The sequence below is a fragment of the Sciurus vulgaris genome (genome assembly GCF_902686455.1).
Source record: "Sciurus vulgaris genome assembly, chromosome: 10".
In the NCBI taxonomy this organism is placed as follows: domain Eukaryota; kingdom Metazoa; phylum Chordata; class Mammalia; order Rodentia; family Sciuridae; genus Sciurus; species Sciurus vulgaris.
Genome location: NC_136470.1, coordinates 78175947 through 78191771, shown reverse-complemented (window position 1 = coordinate 78191771; position 15825 = coordinate 78175947).

The following is a 15825-nucleotide window of genomic DNA, read 5'->3' as shown; positions in this document are numbered from 1 at the left end:
ATTTAAAGTCTGAATAACAAGAAAGATCTTTTGAAAAAAGGGAAGGTTTCGACAAACTTTTACATGACTTTCAATGTTGGGGCCAACTGGATTATTTTTTAAGAATTCAGAAGCTCATTAATTTTAACTGATAAAATAGATTACCATGACCAGGCACTTACCTTATGCTAGCTTCTTCTATGAGTTATCTGTTGCTACATAACAAAATGTCCTTAACCCTAGCAGCTTAAAACAATAGGCCTGTATTAAGTGGCAGTTCCTGAGGGTTGGTAATTGAGGTGTGACTTGGCTTCTTGGTTCTGGCTGGTGTCTCTGAGCTGGCAGACAAGATGTCATCTGAGGCTCAGTCTTCTCGAGGATTGACTGAGGTTGGAGAATCCACACCTAAAATGGCTCACACAGTGGTTAGCAAGAGGCGTCGGTTTCTTGCCCACATGGATCTCTCCACAGGGCTACACAGCACAGCAACTATCTTCCCCACAACAAGTGATCCAAGTAGAGAGTGGCCAAGCAGGAAAGTGTAATACCTTTTTATGAACTAGACTTGGAAGTGACATCCTGTCACATTTGCTGGAGTCTGTTGGTCACACATATCAATCCTAATACAATATAGAAGATCTCATAAGGCTGTAAATATCAGAAGGCAGAGATTATTGGGGACTATCTTATCTTCACTTCATAGACACCATCTCACTCCATCATCACAAAATTAGCAAGGAGAACCCCTCACTATTCCCTTTTACAAATAAGGTAACTAAGGCTCAGAGAGGGTAAGTAACTCACCAAACTATCTGAGGTGGTAAATAGCAGAGCTGCATCTCCTCTCCAGGTGAAGGCTGCCAGCCCTGCAAGTCTGCACTCGCACCAGGCCCGGTACCGCCCCAGCAGAAACACTTCTTGATTCACTTCTTTGATGCAAGGCACTTTGCATCTGCTACAGCTCTATCAGAAAACACACATCCAACACTTGTTAAGAAAATTTTAAACTAGGAATAGAAAGTCTTTTTTAACACAAATGCAGCTTACAGAAGCAGCAACCTAATACTCTACATAAAGTATTAGACAGTCTCATTAAAATTAGGAGAAAAAGATCTGCAGTTACTATTATTCTTTAATATTTGGAATATATGGTTAGTGCAATAAAACAAGAAGTAAAATTATTTGAAATGAGAGAAAATTATCATTAGAAAATCCCATATAACCAACTGAAAATACTTATTAGTACTAATGAAATTTCAGTAAATGGCTAGATCTAAGACACACTCCTTAAGGTAGTGCCTCTCCTGTAGATCAGCAATAATCAGTAATGATTATTGTGCCACCCTGGAGCCTGTGGCCTGTGCTCCTTCTATGACCAAGCACTTGTGCCTTGTCTTAATCTATTTAGGGCCCTATAACCAAATGTACTCCACTGAGTGGCTCATACACAATAGAAACTTATTTCTCACAGCTCTGCAGGCTGGGGGTTCAAAGCTGAGGCACCAGCAAATCTCAGTGATTGGGTTTCCACATATGAGTTCAAGGGGGCATTAATATTCAGACCATAGCACACTTTTTCTGGTCAGTGCAGGCTGGACTGAATGTTTCCAGGAAAAAGACCATGAGGTCTGACAGCTCAAGGAAACCCTTAAGCTGGAGTTTTCTTTGTGGTTCTAGGACTGTCCACTCCTCTCAGGCACAACAGGCAAGCTCTGTCCTGCTGCCTTGGGCTTTCCTTAAAAGTGGAAAATAAAGGAAGGTGGAATATAAATATAGTGGAAAATAAATAAAGGCTTCTGTCAGGGACGGGACAGTGTCTCACTTGTAAAAGCAAACAGAGTGGAAAAGTGCCCCTGGGTTTTGAATCCAGGTTGGGGTCATGGATCTGGCACTATTCTCCTGTGACCTTCAAGAAGCTACTCATGGGCTGGGGAGGTAACACAGTGGTACAGTGTTTGCCTGGCACTTGGCAGGCCTTGGGTTGGATCCCCAAAACTGCAAAAAGAAGTTACTCATCTCTCCAATCCCCATTTCCTTTACCTGGGGAGCAAAAGGGGGATTGCCCATCTCCCAAGAGTTGAGGGGAGAATGTCACATGACAATGAGTGGGAAAGTGCTCGACACACTAAAATACGATGGAAACAGAAGGTGAGACTGCTACTGTGGATGGGGCCCTGCCATCCTGCTGACCAAGATACACACAGATTGGTCCCCGTGGTGCATTTGACACAGCTGTCACACTGCACCGCGGTCTCACAGGACTCACACTTTGGTGAACTGAGCACACCAGCCTGCTTCCATCCACTGTTGACTCACATGGGCAATGGGGACAGACTCAGGGATGCAATTATGTTGTGAGTTTGCCTGGTCTCGGTTTCCCAGTCTAGCCCTGGGCTTTGATTTCTCAGATGGCTTTGCTTTTATTACAATCTTTACCTCTGAGGTCCCAGCATTCCAGGGGCAGCATCTTCTGGGAATCACTCTCCTCTCCAACAGGGAGATAGAGAGATGGTAGCACGTCCCCCGTAGCCGTAAGACAGTGCCTGCCCCTCCAGGGGTCGGAGCTGACCAGCAAGAGAGCCAGCCACCTGCAGTTGGGGCCAAGGAACCAAGACAAGCTCCTGAAGTCTGGCAACACTGAGAAGGAGAGCAAGGGCAGCAGAGAGCCATGTGGAGGGGGGAAAAGGAGGAGTTGGCGGAAACCAGAAAAGGCCAGTGAGGCGGGAGGAGGCAGAGACTCTGGAATCAGGACCAAAAAAAAAAAAAATCCTCTTGGCACCTGGGGTGCTCGAGGTTGATTCCTCAGCCTTTGGGGGCCTCCAGAGATACCATGCTGAAACCAGAGAGGGGTTCCTAGGGAGAACATTTTCCACCTGACTCTGCCCCTCTGTGCTGGGAAACACGAAGATTTAGCAGTAGCTGGCCCCAGTTAAGTCCTCTCTGCTTTAAGAGTAGCCATTCTTCCAGCCTCATGCAAGTGTATATGTCTGTGTGGCCTGGCAGCCGTGGGGAGGGTGGCGCTGCTCCGGACATGGGGCTGGCTGCTCCTCACATTGCACATTCTCAAGATGACAGCAGAGGCCTGCCAGGGCCAACCAGCCGCTGTGGGGGTGCAGGCCCCAAGCCTCCTGCAGGCTCCTGAGTGTGCGCTCAGATACTCCTCTCCCTTAGCTCCTTCAGTCCTGGCTGTGAGGGGCTGTGAGAGTCTCATTGGGGTCCCAAGGGACACTGTGGGGAGAGCCTGTCCTGAGCTCACTGGCCTTGCCGGCAGGCCTGGCCTATGGATTAAAAGGTTGACGGCTACAAGCTGCAGTTGAAACCCAGCTGTCCTTGTAAGTCCACCCAGCCTACTTTTTGAAGTGTGCCATCTGAACATGACCCTCAGCTGGCGCTGAGAGACAAAACACTACTTCAGTGTGAAGACTCTAGATGCAAACTGCACGCACCCCCAACTGAGTCTCTGCTTTGTCCTGTCTACCCCTAGGTCTGGCTTCTCTCTTTAGTCTCATCTCCCTCTAACGCTTTGTTTTCTTTGCTTTGCCTCTGAGCACTCTCCCTCTGTAGAACTCAGTCTTTTTCCATCTGTCTACATCCTCTCTCCATCTTTCCCTAGCGTTTACATCTCATTCTCTCTCCTGTGTGTCTCTCTGTCTCCCTGCTTCTCTCTCTGCCTCTCAGTCAGTTTCTGAGTCCTCAGCCTCTGCTCTCCCTTTCTCACTGCCTCTTACACCCCTCTGTCTCTGTGTGTCTCTCTTTGAGTTCTTGACTCTTTGATTCTCTTTGTCTCCCAGACTCTGTTCTGGCCTTTCGTAGTCTCTGTCCCTCTGTCTTTCTCTTTCTCTTTCTCTGTCTCTGTGTCTCTGTCTTTTTCTCTTAAGTTCTCTCTTACTCTGACTCCTCTCTCTCTCTCTCTGTCTCTCTCTCTCTCTCTCTCTCTCTCTCATCCTTGAGCAAAGGTGCCCAGACAGAATGCCCAGCAGAATCGAAGCCCTCCAAAGGCTCCACAGAACAGAGGAGGGTGGGCTGCTAGGCCGAGTCTACGCATCCAGGTGGCACAGCAGTTTCATTGTGAAACTTCCCTTGAGGCTACATTAAGAAAGTGCCCAGCAGTGGACGTTCTGGGCATGTAAAGCAAGTTCCATCCACACTCACTTCATAAGCCTGGGCAATACACATCTCCTCTCACCCTGGGGACAGAGGAAAGGCAATTACATGCTGTGTCAGCTAATCCTGTGAAGCCCCCAGTCTCCCTCCAAAAAGTCAGGCACACTTGTCCCTTGTATTCTTTCGTCCTTCTTAGTGGCAGGAAAGCCCTTCAGAAACCAGTGTCCAAACAAAATGCCAGCAGTAAGACAATGGGTCTCGACTTTCTCTAAATGAATGGGAAGATGTGGAGCTGGGACTGAGAGCTGAAGAAAGAATTAATGAGGATACAATTGGTAAACAATGCAGAACCTAAAAGCTTTTGAAAGGACAGCTGAATACTTCTGGCCATACACACCTTTGGCCAAGTGATACCATTTCCCCCAGAATAACCCCCTAGGCACCAATGTACAAGTCAGAGAAATAATAATGGCATTTCTCTTGAGTCAGGGGTATTGCCAGCCACTCATCAGAAATGACCTTAGTCAATCCTACGAATTATCCTAGTTAAGTAGTCATCTCTCCATTTTACAGATGGAGGAACCGAGGCTCAGAAAGATTAATTGCCCAAAATTATACAACTTGTAAGCAGAAGAGCTAAGATAGAACCTAGGACTGTCAGACTCCAAGCTAGAATGCTTCCCACACTACCACACTGAAGAAACAGTTTAATCATGTGGAGTTGGTTCTTTTCATACCTGAATGTCCTTTCTGTGGGTGGATTGGAACATAGAAACAGTTGGACATGATTAAGCATCAGGTCAAGCTGACCTTCCCTCCCTGCCTGCCAGGCAGCAGGTGGCTTCTGAGCATGTCCAGAAGTGATGCTGTTCCAATTAGTCCTGGTAGCAAAGGACCACAGGGATGGAAGTGGGGCTTCAGGAAATATTCCACTTGCTGCACCTTCATCTCATCAGCATTAAAAGAATGATATTTAAGGCTTAGGAAACATGCACCCTCAAAGAGTAAGGAGGGAGGGAAGGTTCCTCTGAAGATTCCTGTGGGTACCAAGACAGAGAAGAGGTATATGTGCCATGCTGTTGTCATGTCAGAGAAGACTCTAGAAACAAGGTTCCTTTGTTTTTTTAAAAAGCACTTGATCCACTTACTTGGAGTCTCCCCATTACTTCCTTCATTGGAGAGCGATGCCTCATGTCCAGTCACTGCTTCTGCAGATCAAAGGAGGAAAAAGCTGCTTGAAAAACAGCCAGGCAGTGTAACATGCCACACACACTCAGGGATATTTAAACCTGCTTAGACTCTCGGAGTTAATTTCTCCCAGCACTGGTCTCATGGGGACAAGATGTTTGTATCTGGTGCCAAGATGAGGCTGTGGCCTCATACAAAAAAAAGTTTATGAGGTTTCAAACAATTCATGACTCTGATTAAACAAGAATGAGCCAGAGAGGACACACCCAAAGTGGATTTGGGCCCAGTTGCCAGTTTGACAGACTTTATTGAAGACATGAACTAGATACCATTCCATGCCACAAATATTTCTGGAGTGCCAGTGCTGAGCTAGACACTAAGGATACAGAAATAAATCAGCCATGCCCTCTGACTTGAAAAAGCTGATAATTCTAGGATAGAGATCAACAAGGTACTCAAAGAAAGAGGATCACTCAATGTCCAAAAAGTGTTTTTTGAGGGCCTACTACATGCCAGACATTCTGAACTAGGGATGACTAAAAAGGAAATCTGATGACAAATTTGACTCTGTTGATTAAATAAACCAGATTCAATTCACTTTCATTAAGGGACTTTAAAAATTATTTTTAGTGCTATTTTTTCTACTAGACTGGGCTGTGTCCACAGTGTGTCTTCAATGCTGAGATTATGACTGGTCTCGTGAATATTAAGAAAGGCAGGAACCAGGGGAAGCTTCTAGGCTCTAGGGGTGGGGAGATGGAGAAGGGGTGAGAAACAAAGGGCCTCCTCCCAAATTACCCTATAAGACAGAGCAATGTAACATTTCCAACAGAAGTGTCCTCCTCTCCCACCCAGACCCACTAACATGCGTAGTTGCAGCAGAGTAACTTCCAGGCCTCCGCTTCCCTGGCTCACTGTGCATGTCATGGTTTTCAAGCTGTGGACCACCACCTGGCAGAGACCTCAGTTGGCTCTCTCAACACACACTTCAACCTCCTTTCCCTGCCATCTACATCACAGGGTCCAGAGAGCAGAAGACCTTAACTTCCCCAACTCACTGGCAGCTGGAGACGGCCATGTAACGCGGTTCTGTCCAGTGAGCTCTTGATGGAAATCTCTAGGGAAGGCTTCTCTTCGAGAACAAAAAGGCAACTCTCACAAGAAGAAAGTGTTTGCATTTTGCTTTTCATGCCTCCCCTCCTTCCTTCCTGGAACCTGGGTCCTAGGAGTCACTAGCAAAACTCCCTGCCACAGCAGCCCTGATTTGTCACTAGGGAATTTTAGGTTGTGAATGAGAAGATTCCCTTCATTGTTCAGGCCACTCTAGTTAGGTCTTTGTTATTGTGTTGAACAGATTACTGGGCATGTTTCCTGTGCCAGAGACTTTGCATTCATCAGCCTCCACACAAATAGAAAGAAATAACTAACATTTATTGAGCAATTACTCTGTGACAGACTTGATTCTAAGCTATTTACAACTATCAACTCTTTGCTCCTCATGTTAGCATCTACCCACCCTACAGATAAAGAGTTGGGTTTGTAGAGGCTGTGCAGCAGGCACCTCCTGTCTAGTAAAGGACAGAGCCCTGGCTGTTCCCTTCACCACTCCTATGACATCTCCCCTGATCTCTTTAATGAAGTTGTTTTCAAAGGATGGTCCCCTGACCTGCAGCACCAGCATTCTCTGGGAACTTGTTAGGAGAAGCAAATTCTCTATCTCCACCCCAGACCCCCTAAATCAGAAACTCTATCAGGGACCAGCCCTGCAGGTAACTCTAATGTGTGTGAGGTCTGGAGGATGGAGGCAGGAAGAACTTCCATTCTTCTCTTCTGACACTCCTTATTGCAGCCCCTGACAGCTCTTCCTTGGTCTTTAAATCTTGGGGTCCCTGTTGAACTCTACAGCTGCCTTTATGCATAAAGAGGAAAGATTTTACACTCCAGGTCCATGTTGGGCTCTAGGTGCCCCATGGTTGTCCAAATTCAATGATGTCCCAAGCCCACAGCTATTCAAGGCCATGAACAAATCTTTCAAGTTAACCTGACTCCACTTATCTCAGGCTGTATCATCTCATGTGCTCTTCCAGGCTCTCTGGCACCTTTTTCATACATGTCAAGTCATTTTCCAGATTCCATCTTGGAAAGCCCTATCTGGAGCTCCCACATCCTTCCCATTTCTGTTTTCTCCTTCTTTGACTCAGGTGGGCCTCTAAAGATCTCTGAGGGAGGGCCTGGAACCACACTGGTGCTTCTGGTTTCCAGGTTTTGTGACTTGTTTGGATTAGAAGAGGCCTGAGAAACCATGAAGTTCAATTCCCTGATCTTATCAGAAAACCTGGTTCCAGGGACCAAAAGTGATAGATCCATGTTCATCAGAGAGTTGCTGGGAGAATGGGTGTTGCCTGCCTCTGCAGTGCATGATCCTACCTTTCTAGCACCAAGAGCACTTAATGTTTCCAGTCCAAGATCTGGACCTACTAATGGCTCTGGGGCAAATAGGCACCAGATGCTTCTGCTCCTGTTGGGCAACATGAAAGACCGAACCCTGCACTGCAGTGCACTCATGGATTGCTCCTTAAGGTATGGTCAGAGATTTCAGACTGCAAGGTGGAAAAGAGAAAAGACAGGGCCACTGGCCTGGTGAGGAAGAAACCAAAAGACTTGTCTGCAGCAAGAACAAACCCCTTTATATATAACACACTTGAGCTGCCTGTGGGGGCCATTGAAGAACTATGTATGATATTGAGAGAAAACTGGGAGCCACAGGTAGAAGGACTTTTCTTGGGGGGTACTGGGGATTGAACCAAGGGGTGCTCTACCACTGAGCTACCTCCCCAGCCCATTATATTTTGTTTTTTATTTTGAGACAAGGCCTCACTAAGTTGTCTGGGATGGTCTCAAGCTGTGATTCTCCTGCCTCAGTCTCCAGAGTTGCTGGAATTACAGGTGTGTGCTACCATACCTGGTTCATAAGTTGAAGGACCTTTGAGGAAGGGTGAGAATGGCTGGTCTGCCTTGCTGCAGGGCCCAAGGAAGATGAATTCAGGCCTTTACAGAATGGAAGGTCCTGTTTACTGCTGTGTTTCTTTAAGTACTTGGTCTCATTTCTCAAGGAAACAGGGGCAAAGGAGTACCATATCTCCAAGGTGAGTCCCAGCAGAGAGCCTCTGTCTGCTCTGGAGGATGACTCAAAAAAGGTTCACCTAACTTAATTAAAATGTGCCATACCTGGGTGCTCAGCATAATTTTAAAGTGATATGAACATCAGAACCCTGGCATTCACAGGCAGCCAGTTCCTTCCTGAGGAATTTCAACTAATCTCTTCTCCAGGAATAGACCTTGGCTCCCAAGGCAGTGTCAGTGAGTACAAGGCACAGCTTGACTCCAGTCCTCTCACCAACAAAGGAAAACAGCCTAGCTGTAGGCAACAGATGGAGCTTTCTTTGAGATCACAACACCAAGATGGTTTCCTTGGTCTAGGATCTTTGGAGTCCTCCTTGCTCAAGGACCTAGGCATTAGAGGTTTGAGGGAAAAAGAGATGGCACTAAGGGAGAACAGAAGCTCACAGACATAGTCAAGTCTTCACCACCCTCTGACCTACTTCTTCCTCCATCCACCTGTCTGTGTCAGCCTTCCCACTTCATCTGCCCTCTGATTAGGCTTTGATTCTTCCTGGAAATGATCTCCACTGAAATAGAAGATGTAATTTCTAAAATACCCCATTCAGATTTGCTTCAAAATTAGACAGAATAGGGGAGTGGGGGGAGTTACAGATGAAATAGAGTTGACTCCTAGTTGATAATTTTTGCAGGTCAGTGATGGCATTAGTCATAAGAGCCCAAAAGTGGAAGCAACTCAAGTGTCCATCAACAGATGAATGAAAATGCATAAATAAAATGCATTACATATAATGGAATATTATTCAGCCTTAAAAAGGAAAAAATTCTGACATATGCTACAATTGGATGAATCCTGAGGACATTATGCTAAATGAAATCAGCTAGTCACAAAAAGACAAACATTTTATTATCCAATTAAATACTATCCCATTTGTAAGAAGTACCTAGAGTAGTTAAATTCTTAGAGACAAGGGGGCTGGGTTGTGGCTCAGTGGTAGAGCGCTCACTTAGCATGCGGGAGGCCCTGGGTTCGATCCTCAGCACCATGTAAGTATAAAATAAAGGTATTGTGTCCACCTACAACCATACAAGAAGTTTTAAAAAAATTCTTAGAGACAAAAAGTAGAATGGTGTTGACCAGGGGCTGGAAGGGAGGGGAATGGGGAGTTGTTTAATGAACATAGAATTTCAGTCTGCAAGATAAAAAGAGTTCTAGAGATTGATTATGCAAAAATATGAATGCATTTCATAGTACTGAGCTGTATTCTTAAAATGGTTAAGATAGTAAATTTTTTGGTACATCTATTTGACCACAATCGAAACTTACAGTTTTAAAATTTTAAAAAGTTTAAAATCTAAGTGTTATGCACATACCTATCATCCTGCTTGGTCTTCACTTCTATATGCATCTGAAATTGTCTATAATAAAAAGTTAAATGTGTTCTGTACATTATTAGTCAGGGTTCTTCAAAGAAACAGAATAGGATAGATATGTAAGACAGGATTTACTATGAGAATTGGCTCACACAATTATGGAAGCCATGGAGTCCTACAATAAGCCACCTGAAGCCTGGAGAACCTGGAAAGCTGGAGATGTGATTCAGTCCAAAGGTCTGGGGACCAAGCTTCTAATGCATGAATCTTTGGGGAACAAATCACATCGAACTCAGTCTACTGATTCAAATGCTAATCTCTTCTGGAAACATCCTCACAGACATTCCCAGAAATAATGTTTTACCAGCTATCTGGGCATCCCTTAGCACAGTCAAGTTGACACACAAAATTAGCCATCACAATATGCAAGAATAACAAAAACCCCATTTAAAAAATCTAGTAACAAATTTAAGAAAGGTGCACAGCTATATAATACTATAAAAAAGTCTTATTTAAGGATATAAAGGAGGGTTTTTTTGTTTGTTTTTGTTGTTTTGGTACCAGGGATTGAACCCAGGGGTGATTAACCACTGAACCACATCCTTAGCTCCCTGCCCCCCTACTTTTTTTTTTTATTTTGAGACAGGATCTCACTAAGTTGCTCAAGGCCTTGATAAATTGCTGAGGCTGGCTTTGAACTTGCAATCCTCCTGCCTCAGCCTCCTGAGTCACTGGGATTTCAGGCATGTGTCACCACACCTGGCTCTCAAAGAGGTCTTGAGTAAATGGTTGTTTTGTTCCTGGATGGGAAGATGTACTCTAGCACCATGGTGATTACCATTGGTAGGTAGAGGCACAGGAGCTACTTGACAGCAGGGATCAGAAAAACTGAACAGAGTGTAACATTCCATTCCATTCAAAAAGGTGAGACCAAAGAGATCAGAAAAACTGAGTGGAGTGTGAAGGAACAGGATTCTGGGATAGCAGCACCTGAACTTGTCTGTCCACTTTCCTTCCACACACCACCCCGGCTCCTACCCACCACTTCTTCTGAGACAAATAGCTGCAGGAATCAATAGGCAGCCTCGAGCCTGCAGGTAGTATGCTGGATTGGTGAAGTGGGCTTTCTCTTTCTAAGACAGCCTGGATGAGACACTGAAGCAAGTAAGACTGTCCACATAAATGTGCTCAAGCCTCCCTGGTCCCCAAAAAGCTAAGGAGGAACTGATTAACTGAGCCAAGGTTGCTGCATCTTTGAGGCTCTGAGTCCCAGGAGCAGAAAACTCTTCATCCCAGGAGCAGAGAGCTCTTCCTGCTCAACAAGAACCTACCTGTCTGCCCGCCCTTTCAGGGACACTTAGGGACCCATACCATCAGGCAAAGAAAGGAAGCAACCTAGCTAAGAAAGAGGCCAGCAGCCACAGGGGAGGAACCTACCACTGGCCCAGTACTGTCATCTAAAAAGTGGTCAGAGGAGACAAATAATGATTTCAACAATAAGAGAAAGAGCTCAATGAAAATGTCATGAAATTAACAACCATACTTTAAAATATATATATGTATATATGTATGTACATTTATATTTTAAAAATTATAAATGCATATATATATTTAGTTGTAGATGGACACAATACTTTTATTAATTTATTTATATGTGGTGCTGAGGATTGGACCCAGTGCCTCACATATGCTAGGCAAGTGCTCTGCCACTGAGCCACAATCCTAGCCCCACAACCATGCTTTTTTAATTAAAAAAAAAAATGAAGTGAATGATTCAAGGGTAAGGATAGTCAGGGATATAACCTGAATTGTAGTTTGGACGATAATGTGCAAGAAATATTGCAAACCCTGGGCAAAATACAAAGAAATAGAAATCAAGATGCAAGATACAAGAGATAGGGAGGGCAGATTTAGAAGACCTAACATGGAACTAATTACTACATCCCAGAGGGAAAAAAAAGAGAATGGAATAACAGATACAGACTCCTGGAGTATAAAGACTGTCGCCTAGCAATCCTATCTCTAGCCAAGTTGTCATTTACCCTCTGGATAAATTTATATACATGTACATGTATATAAATATGCAAGAATCCAAAGATGATATTGCTCACATGCATTCTCTGAAGAAAACAGTTTTTTAAAAACTCAAATCAAAAATCAAATAAATTCTAACAGAGAAGAGAGGAAACAAGAGTGAACAATCAATCATACTTAACTAAATATACATACACATGTATATATGTATAGATATGCATTATTAAATACAAATGGATAATGATAGACTGTCTGGAAATACATAATGTTAATAAGAATTCTTAAAATAGAGGATAAATACTGCAAAGGAAATACTAATAAGATTCATAAAGAAAAGCACTAAGCAATTTCAGCAAAACCTAGGGGTTGGGGGCAGGGCATGCCAAGTGAAACTATCCTATAAACTGCTTGGGATGAGAGGGGAAAATCTTGGACAGCGAAAACATTCTCAATATCTCATTGGTGGAGGAAAGAAGCACCTGCAAGGAAGAAATAATAAGGAAACAGAGTTTCTAAGTGTGGGAACTATAGCTCATATGCCCATACTGCTAAAGGAATAATTTGATTGTGAGCACCTGGAAAGTAAAGGGTTATAATCCTAAGGGAATGGAAAGAGCACAGGGGAATACTCACATTAACTAGGATGCAAATGATCAGCAATTTGAATAAACCAATAAAATTAAGGGAAAAGAGCATGGAGCCAGGAGCAGGGTATTTAGTGCAGCTATGATGGCAAAACCCGAAACAAGATAAATGTCCATCAGTAAAGGGCTGCTAAAGTGAAACTTGGCACATTCCCACTGTGGAAGCTAGAATAAGTTACTATGTATCTAACATAGAAAAAAGTAAAAAGATATCTTTCAAGCTGAAGAATATAACTTATAAAATATATCATTTTTATAACAAACACACAAAGCTACATTGTACCTGCATTGTTTGAGTACATTGTACCTGCATTGTATGGTAAGGGAACAAGAATTGGGGACAAGCAAAAGAAATTTTAGTTTTATCTGTATTGTTTGAGTGTTTTACAGTAAGAATGTAATTGTGAATTACATATGTATGATTAAAATGTTTCTCACCCATAAAATGAAGCAAGACCTTCATGTTTTGAAGGGCAAATGCATCCATTAATCCACTTATTCAGAGGTGGGTACTACATCCCCACTGTAGGCCAGCTACCATTGGGGAGGAAAGCATGAATCGTGCACAGCTGAGTCCTGGAGGCGCTCTCTGCCTGGGAGACAAGATAAGACTTGTAAGCCAGAAGTGAAATATGTCAGCGAAATACGATCGGAGCCACAGGAGGCATACAAACAAATGCTACGGAGTTTGTGAGAGGAGATTAGCGTTAAGAGAGAAAAGAAAGATTTCATGGACAAAGCCGCCTGTGTGTGTGTGTGTGTGTGTGTGGTGTACATGGGCTGTGCATATTATGGGTACAGGCCCACACACACATGTTAACAGGGGCTGGGAAGAAGCAGCAGGCAGGCTAGGAAAGGAAGAGCCCTCATGGGTAAGAGTGCAAATGAGGGGTGCCTTGGGAGCCAGGGAAGGTAGTGAGCACTGGAGTTTGGCTAGCCTGGTGGTGGGAGGGGAGAGAGAATACGAAGTGTTAAAACCAGACAGGAAAGCTTTGGTATAAATGCTCATTTATGGACCTAACATTTCCCTAGTGACAACTGTATACCAGGCCCTATCTCTTCAAGAGTTTCACTGTCTTATGGAGGGAGAAGGGAAGTTGTCTGAGAACAGCAATAAATAAATGATTTCATATTTTAAAATAACTGCAATACTACATGCATGCTTGATTACAGAAGAAAGACAGTCAGGCCGAGAGGTTTGGACTTAATGTATAAGGTGATGGGGAGCCATAGAGAAGTGCTATGATCCATTTCAGGCATCTCACCATGGCAGAGTGAGCCGAGTGGATTAGCAGGGGAGAGAGCTGGAGCAAAGTGACCATAAGGAGTCTTGACAGAGGAGGTCAAGGTGATGGTCTGGACCAGAGGCAATAAAAGCCTATGTAAGGGAGTGGCAGGGAGGGGGAGTGGTAAACAATGGGTGTGAGCAATACAGTGAAGGAAGGATTGTCAGTTCGGTTGCAGATATATTGCCTTTGAAGTATTTGGGGGACACCCAAGCAGAGGTGTGTATTATCCTCTTGGACTAAGGGAACTCAGGAATGACATCTAGCTAGAGATAATGACAGATCTGGGAGTCCCCATTTCTGGGTGGAGGACAAAGCATGAAGAAGTGGCTCTGGGATTTCTTGGAACCCAGAACAGGAAAAAAGCAGAGGAAAGGGTCTCAATTACCAGGAATATCACAGAATATCACAACTCCACCCTAAACCTAGGCTCCTACCCACCAAGGTGGGAGGCCCTTCTGATTTGTTTGTGCACTGCCTCTGGAAGCTGATGGGTGAAGCCAAAGCAACAGAGGGCTTCCGCTTCAGCATGAAGAAGGGATGGATGTACAACGGACATTTGGGAACCTACGGTGGCTAAAATACTCCAGGAGCCACCACAGCCTCTGATTAGAGTGGTCACGTCCACGATGATGGTGCTCTGCCTGCCTGCCTTCGTGCTGCTCTTCACTGGCTTCCCCACAAAAAGCTTGCCTGAGAGTACAGGTCCCCTAGGCCAGAGGGGAGGGAAATGAGGCCCATGATCCCTCCCGTGTGAACATGGATACTTTGCCTCAAGTAAGTCATGGTGCCCACTGTCATTTGTGGCAGATATCTGGTATGTTCTACAACCTCAGATTAAAGGCTCCTTTGATACTGATTTTCGTTTTTATGTTACTCAGTTGGGGTCTTTTTCCTATAAATAAAGGAAAAATGGAGTTTGGTGGTCAAGGCTTCCATAATTTGGTTCCCTGCGATTTAAATGTGCTTACTGTCTTCAATTCCTGCCTCCTGATCCACACTCCACCCTTCTGTGTGCTGCTCTCCACCCGGAAGGCTGACCTGCACAGGCCTCCTGCTTCGACTGGGCTCAGGCACTGGGAGGTTAGAAGGACATCTGTAGAGAAAGAATTGTGAAGTCGGGGTATTTATTCCTCTGAATTTTAAGTGTGGAGCCTGGTTTGACAGGGCCAAAGCCTGCAATTTTATTAGCCTATAAATTATAAATAAAATGTTAGGTCCAATAGTGACTATCTATTTAGACTAAGAAATCGCAACAAACTGCAATTTTTAAAGACTTACAAATAACGCAGTTATGGAAAATACAGAAAAAATACTTTCTCAATTGCCTGAAAAATATGTATAAAACTTTTTTCTGTATCCTTTAGATTACAACTTTGGAATATAATTGTCTAGGGAAAGAACAGAAATATAATCCAGTCTTTAGTAGATTTGTTTGATGTTTCATTTCTTTAATCACTGGTCATTTTGAGCTGTTTCAGTTTCACAACTTCTTGTGTGTAACATCGTGTAAAATTTTGAAATTGTTTTCAAATTTGGAAAAACTGCCACCATCCTCCTCTACCTATAACTAAGATCTAAGATTTAGGATCGAGCTCTCTCTCTCTCTCTCATATGCAGGAACTAAGCTTAAATACTCTTTGAATTGGTAACACTTATAAGCTAGTTTGATGTCCATTACACATGAGGCATCTTGTGAATTTAATGTGATGGCGTGTAGAGGGTACTGTAGGGAGCTGCCCAGATGGCCTTTTCAGGTCATCCTTCAGCTGCTAGGACTATCAGAATCACTGAGTCCACACTGCTGATCTGTTCCTCCCAACCCTACTGTCCTCATTTCCTTGCATGTGTGTCTGGGGAGAGCACTCCACCATAAACCACCTGCATACAATTTTCCATCTCATAGTCCATTTCCAGGGAACCCAATCTAAGATATCTTCAAAAATGTTGTATTCTGTATCAAAGCAGCAAAAACTGTCAAACTTTCCCTAGTGAATTCATAAGCTTTACTTTTTCTCATCAATAAGATTATTGCCAGGCACAGTGGCATATGCCTACAATCCCAGCGACTTGGGAGGCTGAGGCAGGGGGATTGC